Genomic DNA, 25,880 nt, shown 5'->3' on the forward strand with positions numbered 1-25,880 from the left:
TCAGAACACTTTTCTAATAGCACACAATTGTTGGATATTTGCAGATTTGGCCATTACAACAAATTCAGCATCTGAGAGCAGGAAGAGGGAGAATGAGCCATGCCAAGAGACTCTTGGAGTAGTTTTTGGATTTATAGACTTTTATGGCAAGCTGTGATGGTATGGGATGATTTTTTACCATCTAGTGATGGTAAAATATCTGTATCATCTATACTGATGAGGACAGTGTCCTCATAGCAACTGTTTAAAAAAACAGTTCACATATTTTGTGCCAAACTAAATTAATATGATCACTAAAAAGAAAGAATACAGCTATTAGTAGAAAAACATTTTCACAAAATGGCCCCTCCCCAATGATCCTTCAGCCTTTACCCACACACAAGATTTACTGAAAACCTTCCAGAGCTAATCCAGGAATTCACTAACTAATGGATACTAAAAATCATGGACTCAATAAAGACATTACTTTTATGGCCCATTACAGTCCTCTTACTGTACATCCTACTGATCTCTCTCCACGCACTGGTGCTAAATTGCAGTTTCTGTCTCCACTCCACAGGAATTCTCTCTAGCTAACACTCATCCATACAAAAACCCCTTTCTTTCAAGTTGTCAAATCAATTAACATAATTAAGTTACACTAAAACAATTGTTTCTGTCATTAGTTGGGAGTTTACTGCTTCTATAGTCATACTTCTACAGCTAATTTAATTTAGTCAAAAGAAATGGTGTACCAAAAGTAGATTTTTCATATTTTGTCTCTTCCTCCATAATTTTTACTCTTTCTACTTGTACCACAGAAATCAGCTGCTCTGGATGAAAGCTCCAGGAGAAGATGAGACAGTTCACAATAGCCCTGTCTGGCCAGGGAAATATATAAAAACCAGACAGCTGGTCAGACCAGTTAGGGAGCACCCTGAGCCAGGATGGGAAAGGAAACAAAGCAGTGACCACAGCAGCACTGCAGGCCTCCCACTGCACTTGGAATGCTGAGGACATAACCCACACCTCCCTCCTAAGAGGCTTTCCCCACTGCACTGGCTAAGAAATAAATGACACAAGTGCCCACTGAGAAAGACTGTTTCACTGACCTGGATATTTGAAGTAATGCCTTCTCTCTAAACAACACACTTTCATCAATTTCAATGAAAGCTTATTTTTCATATCTCCTCAATTTGAACTTCAAGCTGTTCTATATCCATTTCCCTAAGTGCCTCTCAATAAAAAATTGTCCTCATTATGACATTAACTCTCCAGTATGTTTTCCACCAAACTAAGCTAGCCATGGTCTTTCCAGATAAGATCCAGAACCCTTTTTTTAGCAGATGTATCATGAAAATATTGTGTAAAGTGTTTAAGGTAGCACATACACAGTTGAAACATACACAAAAAAAATTTAAAAGGGGGCAGAAGGAAGAAGGCAAGGGAATGTAATTTTAAGAGAAGAATTGGAGCTGTGCAAGGAAAAAAGAAAATTTGAATTAGTTTTTCTAATTAAAAGGGGATTGGCTGAAAGTATAATTTCTAAATGCATAGCCCTAAAGATAATGAAGTCATGTCCAAAGCATATCAAATCATAATATATTGGCAAAATCTGTGTCTAATCACATAGGTGGTTATCACTACCTCAAGATTCAGATAAATCTGTCAAATGTCAAGATGTATTTTGCAAAAAACATGCTAGAAAACTTCTAATTAACCCTGAAAGATCACACAGAGTACCACACACAGAATCACTAGGTTGCAAGAGATCTTTAAGATCATCAAGTCCAACTCGAGTCCTAACACCACCTCAACTAAACCATGGCACTGAGTGCCACATTCATTCTTTTTTTAAACACACAGCAAAAGTCGCATAAATTTAATTGTCATCACTTTTCTTACCAGGTCAAAAAAAAATCTCTTAATTAAAAGAAAATATCTGACTGATACATATACTTTAGCACTGTGACTGCAGAACAACTAAGGAAATAGTTCTTGTTGCCTATCTCCACTTCTATGAATAATTACACAAATATTAAATTTTTAGCATCTTATTCATAAGAGAGGTACCACTGAATTATGAGTTCAGCATATAAAAGAGTTAAGAACAAGCTTTTCAAGAACAGGGCCTAAAAGGTTGGGGTTTTTTAAATTATGGTACATCTACAAAAAAAAAAAGAGTACTAAGGCAGCAAGATATGCAAAAAATCATGTTATTGGAAATCCAATCTTTTTGTGATAAAATATTGTTAATGTCTCTCTTTCTCAACATTCTTCTCCTCTAGGGAGGAAGCAGAGGCCACAGAACAAAACATTTTGCATGTTAAAGCTACTTAGGGACAGAGCATTCTATCATCTGTTCACTGCTCTCTCAGACATCACACGCAAGTATACCTCCAGCATTTTCAAATGGAAATTAGGAATGCGTTTTTCAACTTGTAAGTCTGGGAAGTGCATTGCCTAACACCAGTTAGAAATTATTCACAATATAGTCAATATATTGTCACTATGAGAATTAGCATCAACAGAGCTTTAAGGCTAGACTCCACTTAAAAATATTTCTTTACTGCTCTAAAAGCCTCAAGAATCATGCAAGCATATCTATCAACATCTACACCCAACATACTCTGAGAATATTACTGGGAGCACTGAATTCTTGACAGCAATGCTGAGAAGAGCAGCACTCAAATGACCTTTTGTAAGATAATGTATTACACCCTTCATCATCATCCTCACTGATGAGATTTATCTCAGATGACGCATCAAAATAATGAGTCTGTGTCTCCACACATCCATGCTTTCAAGCAAGTTAGTTAAATTATTCAAAATTAAAAATAAATTTAAAATTTAGGAGAAAGAGACCAAGAACTACAAGTACTGCTCAAAGCACTGAGTGTGCATATTTGCATGGAATGTAGTGCTTCACTATTTAAATAATTTTCTTGCTATCCAAGCACTCTGAAGAGGTGGTGCTATAACTGGCATAATTCAAGCTGTTATTAATGAAAGAAGCTTTACATGATACACAAAATACAAGATGGGATCCTGAGATGGAAGGAAGAAGGAAACAGAGACAAAGAGAATACTACATTTTTGTTCTTCAAAATAAAACTGGTTTGATCATATAAGTGTAATTTTTGTCTTTTGAACTGTCCTGGTAATCAAAGTATAGCTTAAAGGACAATAACATAAACTAGCAGAAAAAAATAATATCTCAGCCCTGTATTGCCTCTTCCTCCCTCAGTTCTTTCATTCCCCTCTACCAGCTTTCACAGTCACCTGAATTCTTTTTCCTGACTCATGTGATCATGTGTTAGTCAGTTTTCATTAAACTAACTTCTTTTTACTATTCCCATGGTCCATTACTTTCTGCCTGGCTCCTGTGAAGTAATGATGAGTCAGTAGGGAAGGAGAAAATAAGCAATCAAAATTAGAACTGCAGGCACATGATGAGCATCATTAAGAGCTCACTTCTTCCTTTCACTCTCCTGACAACTCTGTTACTTTCTCATGTTCTAATTTCACTGGATGATCAAGACAACATATATTTAGTTAGCACCCAGGGCAATTTAGTCCTGAAGATCCCTGATTCCATTCATTTCAGTCCTTCACATGATTCATATTTATTTCACCCATTTCCCTGCACTTTTTCCCAACCACTCCATTGTGATGAAGGTGAAAAAGAGAAAAAACAATCTCTATCTCTTCTAAAGTTGTTCCACATAATGAAGAATTAAAGATTACTTATGCCAGAGCAAGACAATAAGAAGGAGCATGACCTCCCTCCATTTATAGTATTTCTTTAACACTCTTCATTCTAGGAGCTGGGACACTACCTAGCAAACCATGTTCTGGAAATTACATGTATTTTACAAGTGTCACATAGTGCTGTGAGGGCCATGGAGCAGTGACTGAAAGCAAGAGGATCCTCTCTTCCTAATACCATCCAAATCTCTAGGTAACAGTGCTATGATCTCCTGGGCTCCCTTTTATTCAATCTTTTTTAACCCTTTTATTGTGTTTTTGTTGGGTTTTTTCAGGGTTTTTTTATTACTGTAACAGCCTTACTAGATATCTGTCTCTGGAAGAGTGTGAAGTCTAAAAGTGTCAAGTTACAGATATGCAAAACATCAGATTCACACTCTGCATATGTATATTAACCAGAGATATATTATTTAAAAGGGAATAAGTCACCATCCTAAAAAGGAAAATACATCCTAATAGAAAAGCATAGTCATATATCTTAAAGCCAGTATTCCAAGATGTAAAAATTATGGAAAAAGAGGTTTTTGATACATATCCAGCATTAATCACTTCCCTTATTGGTTACATTGTGTGAGTTCTTGCTCCCTCTGCAATCCTTTTAGGACGTATCTGAATGGAGTAATACAGAATTTGTGTACTTTCTTAGAAGACCATAGCTAAGGGGATCTAAATGCTTTATTGCATTTCAGCTTCAGTGTTTTGCTGCTGTCTCTTCATTGGCCTGTCTATACTTAATTATTTTGTGGTTTTATTGGTATTTTACAATCTGTATTTCTGGATCTCACTATGTCAGATGAAAGATGCTGAAGTCCTTGCCTCAATGAAATTATTGCAAATTCCACTTAGGAAGCTTGAAACAATAGCTGAGAAAATATGTCAAAGTATAAACAAAGACTGTAAGGAAAATAAATTTGAGATGCAGGTTTTAGTTCCACAACTTAATACTATGACTTGAGTGCAGTTTTTCTTGGTTTATAACAGTTTGGGAAAGGCAAGATATCACCTTATAAAGGTCTTTTGGGGCAATACTTTTAGGACCTGAAAGCATTTCAGGATTTTATCTCATTAACCTCCATTCTAAACAGAAGATTTTGGCAGTACGTCATAAAGAGGAAATTACCTGCTCTGGCTTGTGTGTCTGTTTTTCAAAATAGCTTGACAGCTGCAGAGAGAATGCTGATCCATTTGACACACTGCATATTAAGTTGGTCAGCTAAATATGTGAACCATGAAACACTGATGCCTGTTAAAAGAAGCAAGTGCTTCAAATTAATCAGCTGAAATCTGAAATATTGTACTTTATAGTATTAACACTTTATAAATAACAGCCATTATTTCTAGTCAGTTCCTCCGCGCAAATAGAAAATGTCATTAGCCATGTTTTGGCCGGGTTCTTTGTCTAATTTCTACAGCTAAGGTGGCAAAAAGGTTATTACAAGTAATAGCAAATTTAAAGTTTTATTAGCAGTAAACTGCAGAAGCTAATGGTGATGCCAACACTAGATAAAATAATTGTCACAGTTAATTTTGAACTCTTTATTTCAAACTTAATAATAGGAAACTCAATGGAGAGGATATTACACGGCCCATATCACTCACGAGTGCCGCAGGCCTGAGTAACTTGTTATTTTGCTCATGAGTGAAATAAAATGCAGATTATACTGCCTGCTATCAGGGGCACTGCTTTAATTGAGGGTACATGCATGGTGATGAAGGGTACCAAGTAGGTTTCATTTTCTCAAATGTTGGAGGAATGATCTTAGTGGTTCTGACTGTGACTTGTCAAATCACCTCTCCAGTACCATTGCATTTTTAATGTTCTTTCTGCTCCCTCTTAGATCTTAAAGAGTGGTTAGGTATGGTGTTCACTTTTGTAAGGGATTATGTGAAACATCTCCTGTAACACCCAGGTGCCTGCAAACATCTGCTGCTCATTTGCTACACAAGGAGAAAACAATGGAGTATCTGTGTCTAAGTTAGTTAATCATGTATGCCAGCCAATACAAACTATTCCTTCACCCTGAGACATCCTCACAATCAGAAATAAATAATACAAGATATACTCCTCCTCCTTACCTTAGATTTATTCACAAAATAGGTGTTTCCAAGACTGGTAGCACATAAGAATTCCTATTCTTTTACTAAAGCAGATTTCTTTTCTATTCAACCATTTATTGTTCTACTCGGCTGGATGCCACAAATCACAATGTTCCCTATGTAGATTTGAGAAAGTTTTCTCATAATTATCTGAAAGCTAACTTTTCATCTTTATATCCTGTACTACAGTACAGGTAGTACATAAAGATGTACAGGTTAGGAAGGTCTGGTTTCTAGTCAGATTACATTCTAGCATACTTGCTAGACCTTGCAACTGCTTTTCTTCAGCCAAAACTACCTGGGCAGTTACAAACCAATTACTCACCTACCACTGAAATCAACAGAAGGGTTTTTTACTGATCTTAGCAGGATTTAGTAAGGTCTTTAAATAAAAAGGGCTGTAAATTTCCTTTTTATTTATGAATGTGTAATAGAAGCAAATGTCCTACATCTTCTAATCAGCCATAGTCAAGACTATCACTGTTGCAATTCTAGGCAATTGCTGACAGCATTCTTGCAAGTTTACTAAAAATGCATTTATCAGCTTTCATTACCAAACTGTATCCAGAATTATCAAGAAGTAAAAGCAGCATTACGTGTTTGACAAACTGAAATCCTGACAATAGGTGACTAAGCACAATGCATTTCCATGTAAGATGCTCAGACAAGCTTTTTCCTCAGTAGTACAGCTAGATCAGTGTGGTGCTCCACTGAAGCTGACTTAGTCAACCAGAAAGAGGCAATAGCTGCAATCGTAACATTGCATTGCTCAGTGTAGATATATTGTGAGGGATCATTTCTGATGTGCTGAGAGTGAAAAATTAAGTAGTGAGCTAATGAGGTGTTTTTTTAGTTTCAGAATTTTTTACTCAAAATATTTCTCTAGTGCAACCACCAGGAGAATTTAGTGATCAAATCTCACACAATACCAATACCGTACCTACATCTCTGGGAGCCTATGTTGAGCCACTAAGTAATTAAGTGATAGCTAAATTTGTCCTAAAATTACAATACAGATATCTCCTGAAATAACTACTTAAAGCTATTTTTACTGAGGAGACTAATTAAAGCCCTGTACTAAAGAGACCATTAAGGATTTTTTACAATCCAGCATTGACAATGTGCATTGACCCAGGCTGACCATCATCCCTCTAAATAAAATCTTCATTTTTCTAATGGAATGAAAGACCAAAGACCATCCTTTGTAGCCATACCACGATGACTCTCTCACAAATGCCTCAGACAGGATGGGTCTATGCTCATGACTCCATCTTTCCTAAAGAATACTCTTTCTCTCCCCATAGTGTGTAGGATATGACAAAGATGGCTCCTTATCAAAATGTCTTTCTTCCAAAAGTAGACAAGACATTGACACACTGAAAATCAAACTTTTTCCACCTTCAAAAAGGGACAGAGTTTAAGAGGTTACCATAGCTTTATCTCCTTAAATTAAAAGAGAATTTAGTCAAGAAAAAATGTAATCCATCGTTAGGAGTTCATTTTACTTTTTTTTGGTGACGTGCTTTTCTTTGGTGACAGGGGCTTGATGCTTGCAGTGTTTCATTTCTCTTGGGACCTCTTGTAGGCTTCAAAAGATGAAAGAAACCTATTGTTCAGCAAGCAAACATAAAATTGTATTGTAGTATAAGTTTCTTTGACATGTTGACCTCATGAAGAGAATTTAGCTATTTCTTTTCATTTTCCTTACTGTGGCTTTGGTAAATTAGGCAAGGATATTGATTTTTTTGGCAATACTGAAATCATAATGGCTTTTAATTTCAAAGATGCTTGTTTGTCTTACTCCATGTCTGTTTCTGAAGAGTTACATGAGAATTTAAGCCTTTCTACCTTAAACTTTACATCTGCTTCCCACTTTCATGCCTAATAAAGCCATAAAGCCTTTCAATTTGCTTTTCCTTTTTTTTTTTTTTTTTTTTTTGTAATCTCACCTAAACATGTGCTCAAGCAGGGGGCTGCAGATCATTTCCTCTTACTTCTGACTTGGTTCAAAGCACTTACCATATGCATCTATTCAGCACCAAACACACTGTCCCCAGCTTTTACCAAAAGTTTCAGAGTCTTGGTCATCAAAATACACATTAAGTGCTTAACAGAATTTTCCAAGCATCTTTGATCTGAGTGCAACTCAGAATGGATGAGGGGAGAGAACAGAAAACACAGAATATTACCAAGGCAGGAATTAGAAATCCAATGAGGAAAAATTCTGGGGGTAATATTCAAGCACACTGACTCCTGTGCCAGCATTAAAAGCTAAAGCAGGGATTATTTTACTTCAGAATTCCTCATAGTTCATATTGCAATTCATAAACTTGAAAATCCTAAATTGAATTGAAAGAATAATTCCAACTAAACAACAAATATTATATAACATTCACTAAACATTTCTGCTTCTTCTTTAGAAATATTTCGTGTTTTGTATGATTTTTATAATAATGTAGCACAAATTTTTAAAATGCTAAACTCTGTGGTTTTTACAAGGACCATATACTAACTGGAAAAAATTCAAAAACAGGACATCTAAGAGAGAAAAAGAAACCAGTAATATCAACCAACCAAAAACCTTAATTCACTGGTAAAAGCACTGAAATTCTTTTTCTGACAAGGGTATTTCTGTTCTGAAAGATTCAGGAAGTGACTTTACCTCTATCCATAAATGAATGGAATGATTATTAAAAACAAAAATGCTCACAAAGGTCTTCAAGTTGGGAATAAAATAACAAATAAAAAGGACATCAATTTTTGTTACATCAACAATTGCATTTAAATGCAAGTAAAATCCAAAGAAATATATTATTATTTGATATTGTTTTTATTTATTATTATTATTGCTATACTATATTTGTAAGCAATTAATTATGATAATCAGATGCTCAAAGTTTTAACTGATTTTGGACTGGAAACATTTTTCTTATATTTTCTATTCAGAACACACACACAAAGGAAAGATATAATTAAAATACTAGAATTACATATATCAAAAGTTAATTTGTTGAAGGTGTCTGTCTTATCTTTCAGTTTTAAGTACAAATTATTCCCAGTGGACATTTATTAAATAATTTAATCTAGTCAAAGAGATAAAAAGAGAGAGAACTCTTTTTCTGTAGTTATATAGAAATACTATAAAATAGATTTCACAACCAACTATTTCTTCAATCAATGCCCAATTTAATTACTATAGCGAATATTTTATAGCATTAAAAACAGGGGAATATCTTTAAATGTTTATATCTGTATTTCAGTTAAGTTCAATGTGTATTATGATAACTTTTTTTGCCTGAGGTTCTTCCACTGCATAGGAAAAGAAAGTTTATTTTTATTTTATCACTACAGTTCTTCTGTATCATTTTGCATTAATATTAAACATAACTGTCCCAGTTTTCTCTCTCCTATTTTCTACTTGCCAATTTCAGACTAATAAGCTAGGATTTGGGGACCGCTAGAGGGTTATATGAGCATTCTACTGAATTTTAAGTCAAGTTAGTCATATGAATCTTAATTATCATGTGTAGGAAACTGATACCTCCCTAAGAAACCCCTTGTGATAGAAACAAAAAGGAAAAGTCAAAAGAAAATTTGCCATTCACAGATCATGAAAGCTTTTAAGTTCTTGACAGCAAGCATTTTACTATTTACTGCCTTAAGTTACTTAGATGTGTTTTGAGCAAAATAAATACACCCTTCAAAATATCAAAACAAAATAAACATAAAATAAAAGCAAAAACAAAAGATTGAGAAAAGAAAGAATCAGTATCACATCCATTTTACAGTTGGGAAACTGGGGCAGAAAGTTTGGGTGATATCAGTAACAATGCAAATGTGCAGAAAAAGAGCTGAACCCTAAATCCCACATCTCACATTTAAATTGGGCCCACACGTGTATACATGGCCTGAATTACAGGGGAAAATATCTAAGTTTGCAATGAAGCACAGGGGTTTGGTTTACTCTCTAATGTCAACAAACAATCAAGTGTCAACTGTTTAAAGCAAGATGTTCACAGATTCTGGGAAGATGTGACATTCATATACTTTACAGAATCCTGTTACTGGGTTAAGCAGCAGCTGAGAAAAATGGCCAAGTTTCCTGTGTGCTCACAAACAATCTTAGTGGGCCATTAATTTGTTGCAGCAATCCCCAGTGTTACATATCTATGTTCTTTATACTCAATTAGAATACCCTCTGCATTCCAAAAATACATGATTTTATTCTCTGCAAATCAAATAGTTTCTGGGTTTTCAGGACACTGTGCCTTCACAGCAATAGGCACTGCTGAATTTCAGTCTCTCTCACACTTAAAAGTATCTGCTTTATTCAGTCATCAGCCTCTGGGTAACATTTGTGGATTGGAATCTTAACAAGAAGCTGATCTTGCTTTCCAGTCTGGTCATTATCACATCCTTTGTCAAGAGCCAAGAAATCACTGATTCATGCTCTGATTTTCAGGCAGGATTGGTTCTACTCAGACATCAATGATGTCCAATTCTGTGGCAGTTTCAATCACAGCTATCCAGCAGAAAAAAGCCCAGTTCTGCTACTAACACAGTCCTTAAGTGCTGCTCTCTGCAAGGTGTCCAGACCTGGATTCATCTTCAAGTGACTCTCATCTGTGCTCAAATACAGCAGTTGACCTCTTGGCAGTGAAATATCAGGGAGTCAGCATAAACGATGCTCAGATACTCACTTAATGGAAACTCAAATCATTTGTCATGATGGAGGAGCCCCTGTGCATTGCTGCAAATTCCAAACAATCCAAGGTCAAGAGTCATCTCCCCTCAGCCCATTTCAAAGGGTGCCTTCAATTATCTTTGATGCATGACTTTGCCCCTCCTCAGTTCTGAGCTAGATGCCATTTAAATTTATTGTGCCTCTTTTTCAAAAACAAGTTTACTGGTTTTAAACTTCTAAGGGTATTGGTCCACTATCATTTAAATCACTGACTTTTTTTTTACAGTTCTGCCTCGTTTCAGTTTTCTATTGCAATTTTTGAAAAACATTTAATACCTAATTAGGATTTTCCCCTCACTGTAACCTGGCGAAGCCACCATAATTTCTGAATACTCAGCTTTTTTCTGTCTTCCATGTTGAGCTCCACGGCAAGTCTGGAAATACCCTGTTTAGAGTTTAGATAAACTCTGTATTTTCAAGTATTGTATGGGCAGTATTGACTGCATACAAAAACTGGTGATAAGCAAGGGAATCTCAAGAAAAAGATCATTCAAAGAAAGTCATAAAATCAAACATCAAATTTTTTCATTTGTTGACTTTAGCAATACTAGGTAAAGTGAAAGTTTCTTATTAAAAATTCATCATCTTACCAACTTTTCCACCCATTTCTTTTTCCTTCTAAGGTAAACTTCAATGTTAATTTTAGTCACTCCTCCCGTTTTCTACCCCTCCAAAAAAAAATAATCATTGAGCAAGGGAAAGCAATTCCTATGCCCACAGACCATTTACATGATAGGACAAACTCAGAAGGATGAACAGCAATGAAATTTCATTAGGAACAGTCAATCTCAGCTAGATATAAATGCTGACAAGTCATGATCTAAGTACCAGAGCAAAACCAATACCTAAAGAAGAGTTTGTACCGGGACACTAAGAAGTGCTGGGTTTGTCAGATATCCTAAAAAAGACTGAAGAATACACTGCTGCAACATTAAGGGTTTAGCCCACATGAGGAGACCTGAGTTTGCTGTCTTAAGGTGGGAAGAAGAGGGGGAATTGACTGCTAAATTTTTACCTTAACTGGACAGAATGCATTCCCCACCCTGAAAAAAAAAAAAGACAGGAATGCCAAATTAGCAATGGTAACTCATACAAAACTAATACACAACCAACCTCCAATGAATAGAAAGAGAATATGCAAATATTGGTGGCAAACTTGAAGGACAAGGTCTTGGTCTTTGGGAAACACAAATTAATTGTGACCCATTTCAGCTATTAATTTGCATACTTAGACAATGGCATTTTAAAAATGTTGTTACTGCACAGAAAGATATGCCTGCACAATATTCCAGAGAAAGCTACTCCTAAAAATGCCTCTGCTTAAAAGGTGTTATTAGATTACTCTAAGCAGTGTCATTGGAGCTACTTCTTGGCTCTTCCAATTGATGTCAGGATAGTTGAGGAGCAAAAGTCAGTTTTAAAATTATGGATTGAACCACATAATAGTCAATAAACCTTTGGGATCCTTACAGGATGGAAAAATTGTGGATATGTGAAGAAAAGAGACTGAGTAAGACTTAGCTAGACCCTGACTTCTAATTTGAAGCCCAGAGTGCATTGACAAATACATATTTTTTCCTCTCTCCACAGATACTGCTTTCTAATGACCATGGCATTTCACAGAAACTCTCCCCATCATTCTGCTTTATGGGAGACTGGAGACCAGCACAACTTGATTCCACTTCTCAGTTTCTATGAACTTTACTATGCAGCAGCAGAACACTCAGCTTAGTTTCACCCAAAAGTAAACTTTAGCCCAAAGAAAAATCCTCTGAGTGTTTCAGCCCCTTTCAGTGTTTCAGTAGGTTTAAAAAGGCTATAGATTTATCCAGGAATAATATATAGAATGCTGTATTTTCACTACAAAATTCAGTCCTACCAAAAATTAGATTAAAAAAAAAAAAACCTTAAGAACCAAAAATTTTATCCTCTTTTCATACAGAATAAAAAGATACATGTTTACACGATAATAGAGATACATAAAATTTAAATGTAAATATGATTACAAGGATTCATTTCCAGCTTCTCTAGGTTGACTTACTCCCAACAGGGATTTATTCCCAACACCACATTCAATGCTATATAAATTGATTTCTTGCTATATTTTTTCACAGAGAACACACATAGTTTGTCCAGTAGGTTTTCCAGAAAGTAAAAAAAAAAAACAAACAACCAAACAAACAAAATACCTCAACACCTCCTTTCTGCAAACACTAAAAAGTAATGTAAGCCTTTTTCTTAATGCTAACTGTTCTTGTAGTTCGGTCTTCCTGCATACATTTCATATACCTTAGGCACAACTTTTAGAAGAATTCAAAGTCATCCAGAAAGCACACTTTGGGTGTCATGATTTTGATTCCGAAACACAGGCCCTACTGCACACTTTCATCTTGCAGGCAAACATAATAGCAAATCCTCCACCCTCTGCTCTCAAAATCTGTCCTAGCTGAGAGCTGGACCTTATGCTGCCTTTTCAGCCAACTCATAGTTTTGTTAACTTTCCTTAAATCTTTTTCCCAAACACAGAGCACACTGTCATAAGCTTCCTGCATCTGATTCACATCTTTGGTGGTTTTTGAAGCACTGCCTAACACACTGTCCCAAATGGACATCAGAAAACACCAGGGCTGCTCTCAAAAGAAAATGTATTCTAAATTGTGCAAACAAGTACATCCCAAATATGATCTCCTTACTATACAAGAATAGAAAGTGAACTTACTGAAAGATATCTCCTGAACAAAATCAGTGTTTCTGCTAGTCCTAGGCTTCTTTAGTAGTAATTATTGAATGGGGATATTGAACTATATTCTGATAGTTTGCATGTTTTGTGAGGATCAGAACAATTCCATAAAAATAGAAAAAAGCCTGTAAAATTTGAAAGTGTTTTTGTGTATGGAGAAACTCTGGATGAGATACCAAAAATCTATACACTGAAGAAGTAGCTCATAAAACAAAATAAACTTCTCTCAGAATAGCTGGCACTCACAGCACAGTCAACTTGAACTGGAGGTCTACAATGATTATTTCTCCTAAAGAATACTTAGTATATCTTGACTGAAGTTTTAAAATAGAAATGTATGCTATATTTTCATTTTCTTTTAAGATTTTTAAAATAAAAATTAGATAAAATCACTATTTTACAAGTAATGAAGAACAAAATTTACTCATGGTAGGGCTTGCCTTTGTTTCAAATTATCAAATTTTATTATTATCAAGATAATAACAAAATTTTCTAACAAATGTCAGAACATTTTAAAGATGCAAAATCTTATTTGGATCTGCACAGCAACATTCTGTGGATTTATTTCAAGATTTTTTACTCAGACTAAACAATATTTGTATTGGCAGACTTCATTAGTAGAGTGACAATGGACATTCCTTTGTGGAATTGTATATTTCAAGATCCAAATCTTAACAGTAACTATTACATTAGACAAAAAAAAATGAAGTTTTTGTACAAAAGCAGATGTTTTCCAAAGATAAAACTTTACCTAAATACAATTGTGTCATTTCCATGACATTTGAAGTTTAAGTGGAAACTGTTTTCAGCATCTTTAGCAAGAATTGCTCCTCCACAATTTTCCTCTCCCTGTATCTGAATGTAATTCATATCATAACCTAATATAAATTGTAAATCATGCCGTTTCCTACAGAACTATGATGAATACACATTCAAATAAAAGAAAAAAAGTGGTGCAGCAATATAGTCCCGGGAATTTAACACTCTGCGGTCAGAAGGTCACATATGTTAAGTTTCTTATTTATATCCCTATTAAAGCTCTGATCTGTGGGAAGCAGGATAGAAGCAATATGACTCATTTTACAAATAAAGAATGCATTGTTGTTGTACTGTACATGTTTTGTTTCTGGGCACTTAATGATAACAGTGTATGAACTGCAGGTGACTATAATAAGGGGGAAAAAGATCTTCATCAGGAGACATAAATATTTGTTCCTACTACTTCTCTGGTAAGTGCTTCGTTAAAAGTGTAACAAAATATATAATTTATGAATGATTCATGCAAATTAAAATTCTTCATTACTTTTCCTGGCTCCTATATACCTTTGGGCATCAAATTATATACAGGCTGGCCAGATATTTTGACTGCATTTATGTTGAACAAACAGCATATAAAGAATAAGGACTTCATCTACATTGCATTTTTCAATTCAAAAGAGTGGGTTATTCTGGTCTGCAGATCAACCCAGGTAATTTGAAATCAATTTGAAAGAATTTATTCACTAGATAAACCTTCTCCATAAAATTCAGCAAAAACCATGTCATGGCTTACTATTTGTCCCAACTAATTTGACCTATGATATTAATATTATTCTGCTGTGCATAACATAGTACATAAAAAAATGACATACTGACAGTTTTGCTTCAGCAAGGTATTACTCTCCACTCCAAGAATTTTTATTTAAGAAATGATAAAAGAACACATGTTCTTAATGACCCAGAGATTATGCAATAAAAACAAGCAATGGTAGAGAACAAGAGAAGACAAATTATAAAGTGTTGAGAATTTAGAAAAACAAAACTAACTAACTAAAAGCTGAAAGAAAACCAAAAAGGCTGGACTCTTTTTAATAAGTGGGAATTATTTGGGAATATGGGGATTAGTTGTTTTGGTGTTAGACTGTTTTGAGGCAAGTGTTCTACTTCTAGCCTAGGATACTAAAAAATTCACTATTATATGTACCCAGATCCATAATACATACACAGATTTGCCATAGCCAAAACCCTTTCAAGTGTTGTTTTGGGTTTTACTGAAATATTGGCAATGGATCCTGAGGCAGTGGAGTTTTTTTCCTCGCAGTTTCATACCCTAGTTGTGAATGTGCTTGGATGTTTGATAGGACAGAATTACCCTGGCTATGGCTTCTTCTTTCAGGCATAAGTATGTTCCCTTTGAGCATACTCCTTTTTAGTTGCAATAAAAAGTGTGAGTCTTAGTGTTGTTTTCTTTAGGAGAAACAGCTGGAAAGTCATAATTATGTTCACTTCCCACATTGGCAAAATTGGGAATTTAGTTTTTATGCATTCTAAATTATCTATAAGGATAGACTAAGCCACTTCCACCTTGAGGCTTATAAGTTTCTCAGCATCTAAATCATACTGCTATTAAAAAGGGGGTATGTTTCATTTTTAATTATATTGAGAGTATCTAATAAATCAGTTTGCAATATGTTACATGAGTAAAAGTACAGTATCACTGGAAAGAGACAGTATTTTGATAAATTCAAACTTGAAACACGGCAAACAGTTGATGATTGCTTTCTGGACATCAGAAGCCAGTTAGTGGTACCTCAGTCATCAAATGGTCTTTCAGGAAAGTAAAAGAGAGTGGAAGAAGGAGAGGTTGCAAAGAAAAAGAATAGTATCAGAGACCCTGGAGGGTCAGAGATGCTGTGAAAGCTTCAATGCTCATACTTTTTGTACATCATATACCTCCTTACACCTTCTGTTTGTCTTGCCCACATGAATCACATGAACAGGGCCCATCTCTTGACAGAGTACCTAATAAAATTTGTGGCCTGCCTATTCCTTTATCAAGAGCCAATAAGCAAACATCAGTATTGAAACAAAATGCCATCACCTTTTTGACCTAAGCATCTATGCAAAATTCAGGCACTGAGTCCTTGATTCTCTCAAGAGAAGGAAATGATGATGGAGTCCAGAATTTCTTCAGTGCAATCTGCAGTAAATTGCATGTTAAAGCCCAATTTTCTTGAACACAACAGGGATCAAGCAGCAGGAGATAGCTTCCTTGCTCATAGCTTTGCTTTTTAGCAAGTAGTTTACGTAAAACTCTCTGCTTTCAGTATAACTGCTTCTTTGGTTGTACCTGGAGCTTTCTTGTTCCTTTCCTGTGCACTCCTGGAGCATGTCTGCCCTTCTCCTCTCATGTCCTGACACCCAGTTAAAGCCAAAGTCCTTTCTAAAACTCTGCATTTAACTGTATTTAACTCTATCTTTCAACCCACTAAGAAACTGCTCCAGCAGAATAATGAACAGCACTATACATAAACGGAATTTTTAGGGGTTGTTTCAATATTTTCAACTATCTCTAAACACAGATGCATTTAACCATTCCCTTATACAGCTTGAATAGGAGGGGGTTGTTACATTTAGCAGCTGCCCCCAGGTTTCTTCCCATCCTTAACACAACCATTAAATACCACCCCACTAGTTCGTTCTTTGCTGAACATTTGTATATTGCCTTTATATTTTCTGCTCTACAAAGAAGAATACATGTAGAATATTCCTTTTATACTCATTTTCATAAGTGGAACAATCTTTCAAAAATGACTGGGTTTTTTCCTTCTCATTTTTTTTTTTTCTCTGCACCATTAGCATATACAGAGAAGCTCAAAGCATTTTCTGAGAAACTAGAAATGGCTTAGAACAGATCACCTCTTTCATGGGATAATCTGTCCACAATCTGTCCACCAAATTATCTTTTAAAATTTTTTGGGAAGTAAACTGTCACCCTATGTCCTATCAGATTTACACAGCTACTCAGGGAGTCTCTCCAGATCACCATCCTCCTGGACTTTCATGCTGCACACTGAGCACCACATCCCAACTGTGAGTAGCTCTCACTTGACAGACATGCCTTATCCCTCTCAGGTACAGATTTTCTAAATTTAGGAACTCAAACAATGGCAAGGCATCAGTGTTTGGTGAGAATCCATGATCTTGCAAAGAGAAACTAATCTTGTTTAAAATCCTTCAACCTACATGTGGAAGCCAGCCAAAAATACTATACATCAACATTCTTCACTTTTATAGGGGCTTTCAGAAAAGTCAAAATGGAACTACATTATTTATGTTTTATGGGGAGATGTATTTAATGTTTATAAATCCATTTGGATAATAACACTGACTTTAATACACTGATATATGTCTCTTCTAATGTACACTAGAAAAATGATCACCTACAACATATGAAACCTTTAACATTTCCAGGTTGATCAGTCTTTGTTATTTAATAAAATTTTCTAAACCCCAATAAAACTGTTTTTCTTAAATGTGTTAACAACCATGAATGTCAGAAAAGTACTTTCTCTTTGAGCTTTGAGAATGACATATATGAAATGGCATCTTCAGTCTTTTGGATTCTAATAGTTCTCAAGAGAATGGCTCTACAGTCAAATAAAGTAGCAGGTTTTGGCAGCAGCAGTTTCAAGAAATCTGTTACAAAAGGGAATGTCCATGCTGATAACATCATGCTAATATGAAAATTACTTCTAACATTAAGTCTCTGAGCTCTGTGTGCTCTCTGTTTTCTATGGTAAAGGTCTCATAACTGGCAAATCAGGAAGTTAGTAAACACTGCAACTTTAGAGAGACATCTAGGACCTAGAGAGAGGCTTGTAGAGTGCTAAAAGCAGCCAACTCTAAGCTTGACTGAGAAGCTGCAGCTCTGCATGCTGGGACTGTAAATAAATAACTAATGCCTGCCCTTGCAGACCATGCTCCAAGCAGGACACCCAGCACCAGCTCTGGCCCAGCAGACAGCCCTGCCTCCTGGGTGCTTATTAAATGTAATAAAAGAGGAAACTGAAATCTAAGTTTTATATAATGAATAGGAAATACAAGACACCTTTATTGTGACCTCAGTGGTGTTGATGTCTTTAATTCAGCAAGTACACCTATCAGTCTGCTATTTATAGCACAGTAAAATAAGGCTTATTAAGAAGGATGTTTGAATGCTGATGTTTAAAATATGAGAAAGATGAAAGATTTTCAGTATCATAAACTCCGTTCTACTTTGTTACACTGTGTATATGGCACTACTGTGGATGCATGGTACTGCCAAATAGAGAATGAAAATTACCAACAAAACCCACAATGATGTTCAGAGATACTAAACTTAATCTCATTGCTCCATTTATTTTTTAAGACAAAAACAGCATAAAGCTCACAGACTTTGAATTTAAAATATATAAAGTAAGGCAAAAAGAGATGTTTCTATCAGAACTGGAAACCAGACAGAGAGCTTGGTCAGAACATGTATAATCTCTGCTGTCATAACAAAGAACTAATGGTGACAAGCAATCTATACCAGAAAAGAATCATGCTGAAATGCATTCCATAAATATATGTCAAGAAGGATACAAACGAATTGCAATTTTAAAAAGAGGACAAAATCTCTGCAAAACAGTCCAAATTGTCTGTGTGCTAGGAGTGACCCTTTCTACATCTGCTAGCAGATCTGACAGCTCCAGTTGCCAGTATAATATATATAACATAAGGAAGGATTTTCAGAATCATAGTAATAATCTTTTCACAACTATCAACACCTACGGAATTCACTCTTTGACATCCACACAGACAAACATAAAGGAAATAGGATTTCCTTATAAGTAAAATGGCTATATCTCTAGTTATGATGGGTTCCATGCTAAAACCATGCTAAGAGAAATCGTGAGAGCGTTATAAAGTACTCAAAACTAAGTAAAAATTAAGTCTGTTCTGTAATTTTACAAATCTTATCCACAATTTATCTTCTGGAAAATACAAACATAACATTGTTTGTATGTGAATCCCTAAGAACCCTGTACCCAAAGTTTTGAGATGCCTAAATCAGTAAAAGGCTTAATTCTCTGTACAAATACTAACTATTTGTTACTGCATACCTTTCATTATAGTAATTAATACTGGTATGATGACTTGGCTTTCTCTGAAGAATATATAGTACACCTTCCTACATGTATTTCCATACATGCACTGCCAAAACAATTCTGCTGTTATCATGGCCTTAAAGCGTATTTTGAGACTTCAAACAAAATCCTAAAACCTGTTTTATATTTACAGTACATCTTTCACTCCCAGAACTTGGTCACAACAGCTCATTACTTACACACAAACAAAATATTACCTCTCCCAGGCAAGCAGCCACTAGAATAATTCATCAGCATGGAAATATATGTACTTATTTTTAAACAGGATAGCTACAAAATTAATAACATTTTACTACACCTTTGTTTTTAAAGTAGACAATTTCTTCAAAATGGTACTAGTCCATTTCTATGACAAAATTCACTGTTCAGTGATCATTACCCGTTTTTAAGATGTCTTTAATTAAAAAGAAACCCAACCAATCAAAATAAAACCAAAAATCAGCAAAAAAACCCAAAGTGCTGTTATTATCTAAAGTCTGAAATTTTTTCAGTCTTCACTATAACTTGTACTGTAAATCCAGATGTACCTTCAGACGCACATAAAACCAGCTTATTTTCAGTAAGACTCCTTTTTAAGACCTTTGTCTTGTGATTCCTAGTGTTCCCAAACTAGAACAAACAATAGGAAGAAGCAGTCCCTTCACAATGCAAAGGGCTCAGGAGTCTGAGATCTCCACAAGAAGAAAACCAGCAAAAAATGGCTACTCTAGTGAAGACTTGTCTGAAAGAATCAGAGCTAAGCTTAACTAAATAAAGTCTCCTCAGGAACTAATCAGTTCAGTAGATGCTGGAAAAACCTTCCAGTAAGATGCTAACACAGTGGAGACATGGTGCCACTCATTTTGGCCTAGGCAGGCCAAATTATTGTACTTAGACTCAACACAAGGAAAGAATGGGAAGCTAAGTGATTACCAAGACAGCCTTGAATTCTTGTAGAGCATGTTATTCCTCTCTCTGTGCCAGAGGTAGTTTCTGAACAAAGACAAATTATCTTATGCCAGTGGAATAACCACAGATAGTCTGAAACTATTAAGCAGACATTTTCAGGCACATTAAGAGCTTGAAGGGATATTCTGTGACCTTAGAAGTACTGAGAAGGTCCCAGAAAAGCTCAGCATTTTGCTAATGTAATATGAAATCACCTTCCAAGAACATTTAATATCATAAAGCAAGAAACAAATGAACAAAATTCTCTAAAAGAGGCATTTAAGTGATTATTATGTAGATATTAAAACTGCTTAACATGAAATTAGTCTATTTCAAATTAAATTAATATGCAGGCCCCTTCAAAATTAAAATTTCCAAAAACCCTAAGCTATGCAAAATACCATGAATTCTTTCCAGCAGATGATTTGCCAATCTATCACAATTTCTTAACCAATAAAGAATAATTTCAAATCATGGATCTTGAATGCTGTTTTCAAGGACCTACAAAGTGGGGATGATCACCAAGCTGGTTTTGTACAAGTAAACCTGAACAGATCAAGATCTAATTGCTTGTTATCTGCCACCATTCCATTAAAACACATGTGAGTGCAAAGGATGACACAGGAAAGACAGCAGAAGAAACAGCAGCTTAGAGACACACACACAAAAAAAAAATATATCTATAAAGACCAGGAAAGATTTAACAACAGTGCAGTTTTTCAAGCCTGTATACACTGACCAAACAGGTACAAGTGGAGAAACTGATGAAGTTAGGGTATTTTTTTTTTCAGGGAAGTCCTAAGTTTTCCCATAGGAACTCCAAGTTCTTTGATGACTTCTGTAACAGGCTGAGGCCGTACACCCTCGAACTATAGCATGTACATACAAAGAGTGCTACTATTGAAAGAAGCATAACTGTGGGCAAAAATAAAAGCTGTGAGCATTCTTTTTCAACTAAATATAGAAAGAAAAATTTAATAAAATATAGCTTTCATAACTTCCATGGAAACAAGTATACAGTATTCACCTTGAAGGACCTATAACAAAACTTTGTAGCACAATATCCAGCACAAATCCTTTATCATGTCACATGCATATCTCTGCCTGTATTTGCACAGCATGCTCTTAATTAGTCTTAAAAAAAACCAATCCCTATGACAAAAGTATACAGAGACTAAAAATTCTTCTAAAAAATTAAAATCTCATCTATTCAGAGATTCTTTAAATGAAATAGAAATCTGAATTCTTCCTCTGTTTTGGAAGGGTACACTGAAGATTTTGAGCCAAAAAAACAGCATGGCATCAAACTGAAACAAAATTGCACTACCTTTCCTTTCACAATAATTACAATTGAGGTAGTGCAAGAGTAACTAGTATTAGGCTTTTCTACAAATTAAAATATCCTGAGGGAATAAGCCACCACAAATTCTTTCTCCAGAAAAAAAACCTCTTTATACAAGAACACAGAATAAGAAATGCACGGAAAGATTAAGATATGAAACCAAATTCAAACCTAACAGAAGAAACATTGGTGGGATAAAACCATATGAAAATTAATTTTTTCAAGTAATTTACAATGGGAAAAGACAGCAGTGATGATTTCAATGTATTTCTCTGAAACAACAGAGCTCCCTGAAGCCACAGGAAGGACAGATGCAGGTACCTTTTTCTTCCCCAATGGATCTTTCTGTAAAGAAGCTGATCTATGTCATGTCTGCTTTCCAGAAATGGATATAAACACAAGACATATGGACAAGATGAAGGCAGCATACACATATAGCAAGGTAACCTTGAGTTCATCATGCCTTTGGATCCCCAATGACTGCAATGCCGGAACATATTTGATAACAGGATATGAAGGGAATAGAAGGCCATTATAAAGCTAAAGGGACAGATTCACCTGATAAAACAGAGATTAACATGGGTCACTGGTCATCAGACAAAAACCATTCACACCAGCTTTCAGCTGAACTTACAAGAAATACCTGAATTTTGGGAACTTTGTCTACCAAATGATACTTTATCCTGAAGAGAGCTGTTAAGAATAAACCACATTAGAAAGCTAAAACAGTGACCACTGAGCAGACTCTTGGGAAGTACTAATTAGGTGCACCAAACACTGAGAAATTACTGTTAAGAGTAAAATGTAAATAAATAAATCTGATCACCTTGACGTATGTTATAGAGACATCAGACTAAAGAATGTAGAAGTAACTCAGACTTTAAAATCTGTACTCAGATATGAATGTTCAAATAATGTAAAGCACTTCCATTTAGAAAGTAAGATAAGAGAGAACCCACTTGCACGGAGGGTACTTTAGAGTGGCTTACAGATCACACACACTCACAGTGAGCTACTCTCAATAATGTGTTTACAGAGCACACACTAGAAGAGAGTTTATAGAAACTAAGATTTTAGATCTAAATTTAAAAATATGTTTATTGTTATTCAAAGCTAAGTTATTCAGTACTCAGCCAACATATTAGAGCCAACAATATTCTCTCACTTCCTCTGGGTTTTCTCTAATCTTATCTGAATTTCTTTCTGTGCATTTCTGAGTAATCAACGGTTATAAGCTTGATATGAGTTAAAAACATCCCTAGTGTTTCTACTGTTCCTACTGTTTCTTTTTGTATATATTCTTTCTTTTAGTGAGTCTCCAAACCAAGGATAAAAGAAAAAAAAATCAAATAAGATTATTTCAATCAGAATGAATCAGCAATTTGATTTTTTCCAATGTATTAAGCAAACATTCCTCTTAAGACACCAATGGATCCAAGCTGGTATTAATAAGGATAGGGAATTCAATGTAGGCATTCCTTCAGTTGATGTGCAAATTCAGGACTGTGGTAATGAAGCAAAATTCAAAAGCATTTGCATCATCTTTTAATAAGGAAAATTATTCAGAAAACTTCATTTGAATTGTACACCAAAGAAATCTAAAACATAAACATACTCACAAGACATTCATAAATAGAACTGTTTAAGAATTTTCTGACTAAACTGAAAAGGAAAGTGTGTCAAAATTTAAAGTGTATTCAGAAATTCAACACACTTCCATCACTGCACTGGCAGAGTACCCACCAGGGCCAGGTGGTTCTGGCTGGGACCCAAGCTCCTGCAGCCCTCTCCAACCATACCAAGTGAGGCTCCCTAAGAATCAGGGGCCTGAAAGTCCTCAGAACCCCCAAAACCCTGAGTGGAAGCTAAGCTGAAGCATCAGAGACTCCCGACAGAACATTGTGGAGTCAGGAGCCTGGGCAGTAGGATATGCCAGCCCCAACGCCAACGCTCTTCTGCACCTGAAGTGATGCAGAGTGAGGCCCCAGGAGCCTCAGCTGAATTCATTGCTGTCAGAGCTTTCACATTTCGTGTGCCAGTCCTGGAAGCCTTGGCTTTCCAGCTGTGCTGGTAACCCAGGCTGCACAGACATGTAAATTTACTGGGAAATTTCTTTACAACAGGAACTTATTTTTTGTGGTTATACTTAAAAAATAAGTCACATCTTGGTATCATGACTCCATAGCATGTCTAAGTGTATTTGTATTTGATTTAAACTCCCCAGCTCAGGAATTGCTAAGCAATATAGCTATGGTGCCACTAGCTGACCGTGCAGTTAACTACCATCTTCCTGGGTGCAATTTATTCTGCTGCACATCCATGAAGTGGTTAACTGCTCTAACACTGATTTGACCAGATAACTGCTTCTTCTGGGCTAGATTTCTCTCTTGCTAATTAGCACAGTGTAGCTAAACCAAGAATAAATCACACCTACCAATAAAGGCAAAACCTTAATGTATAAAGGTGAGGCTATTTTTTTTCTTGACAGAATAAAAATACAGATGGAAAAAACATGGAATTTTCAGACAGGTGTGAGGGGAAATGAGTGGTAGCTGCACTGTTTAGTGCAGAGAAATATATATGATGTGTCAACACATGGCAAAGTGTGAAGAATGTATGCCTGCATGTATAAAAAATATATGTATTCACAGTACTAAGCAATTTGCAGCTAAAGAGTAGCTATTGTGGTATCTATTAAATCCTAAGAAAATCTGCAGTTGCTATAAGGTTTGGTTAAATTTTAACTTCAAATTAGTCTGCAAAGATATTCCTTCCAATCCTACCAACTCATTTATTGTAAAGAAGGAATCATAACCTTATATTTATGTTCTGTGGGACCACTGCTAATGCTCTAAGTACTTCTGGTTTACAGCTCTTGCTTAGAATGTAAAATCAGTCTTTATCAGTGAGACAAATAACAGGCATGGAGAAATTCCCTAAAAATTCCATTAATTAGTCTATGGAAAAAGAATGTCATTGCATAATAGCAAACAGAATTTCCTACTTAGCCCACGCTGCTTCTGTACATTTTCTAAAAATCATATATTTAAATCAGTATAGCAATATAAAACTTGATATCTTGCTCTGATAGGAAAGCTGGGAGCACTATAGTAGTGTCTGGGATTTAAGGTTATTTTATTATTTTAGGCAGGTAAAGTTTGGGGGTTGGTTCTGTTTCATTGGGTTGTTTTGTTTGTTCTTCCACTTTATTATTTCCTAGGACCCTAAAAGTGTGACTGCTTGACAGAGCCACTTGGTTCTGGGCACTTGCTTTCTCTCATTATCTCTGAAGAGAAAAAAAAATACCTCTTTTTTCCCCCTTATCGGTTCACTACCTTATCCAAATACTCATTTCTCTTTTAAGAAGGAAAACACAACTGAAATCATGCAGAAACTATGCCTTACATATTAAGAAAAACATTATCATTCAGGCAAAGTGCTAAGTACTCAGATAATAAAACGGAATAATTCTATTTCTAGGGTTTTCCATTTCATGTTTTTTTTCATTTTGAGCTTAACTCAAACAATTTAGAACAGACTTTTGTGACATAAAAGAAACACTTCCTGCACAAAACTTTGGAGTTATACTACATATAATTTATCTGTATTCAGTTGTGATGTTTTTATACAATATCATTAGCGAAAATAAAATAAATGGTGACATTTCAGATGGTGTGAACCAACAGAACTCTTCTGAACCCTATGGAGTTCTGCCAATTTCCACATTGGCTGACAGTTTGGATGTGAAACTTATACCATAAAATCAGAAAGAAATAAATTTCAAATTCTCTCTCCCGAAATAATGAAATCCCAAAGAAAGAAAAAGCCGTTTATGCAAGCGATTTTAAAAGAATTTGATAAATTATATGTATTTGCCTGATACTGCATCTGAGATACATTACTTTAAAAATGTATATTGCAATAAATGCAACCGGGCTTTTTGGTGTGAGAAGTAGTTTCTTAAACCTCATTATTTAATTAATTTTTCCTTTCCTCTTGTTGATAATGAAGTGAAAATTCTACATTCCCATGAAACACACACAATTCTTTTCTTTCTTCTTCCCTGTCTATATGGTATGACAAGCTTGGATCCAAAGCATTTTCTCATGAGTGAGAGTAAATGTCTGATCATTACTTTGAACATATGGTAGCATTTTTTATTGTTCTTCTATTTATAAATACTTTTTTAGTGTTTATTAAATGATATAGAACAAATATCCAGCCTCGGTCATATACAGAGCGATCAAGTATTCTATGTGCTCTGCTTTGTGAAATTGCATAATTAGAGTGACCCACAGCTGTGATTTGTTCAAAATAAAGTGTATGCTACAC

The 25,880-nt window shown here is 35.3% G+C and overlaps 1 long non-coding RNA gene across 1 annotated transcript in view; it reads right to left on the reverse strand.

Annotated features, from left to right (window-relative positions):
• Window positions 1–25,880, reverse strand: part of LOC144246740 (uncharacterized) — a 157,968-nt gene that overhangs the window by 47,497 nt on the left and 84,591 nt on the right. Inside the window, exon 2 of the long non-coding RNA XR_013340409.1 lies at window positions 11,604–11,631. This is a non-coding gene — a long non-coding RNA (uncharacterized LOC144246740). The remainder of the gene's footprint in view (window positions 1–11,603; window positions 11,632–25,880) is intronic.

The sequence above is a fragment of the Lonchura striata genome, chromosome 9 (genome assembly GCF_046129695.1).
Source record: "Lonchura striata isolate bLonStr1 chromosome 9, bLonStr1.mat, whole genome shotgun sequence".
Lineage (NCBI taxonomy): Eukaryota > Metazoa > Chordata > Aves > Passeriformes > Estrildidae > Lonchura > Lonchura striata.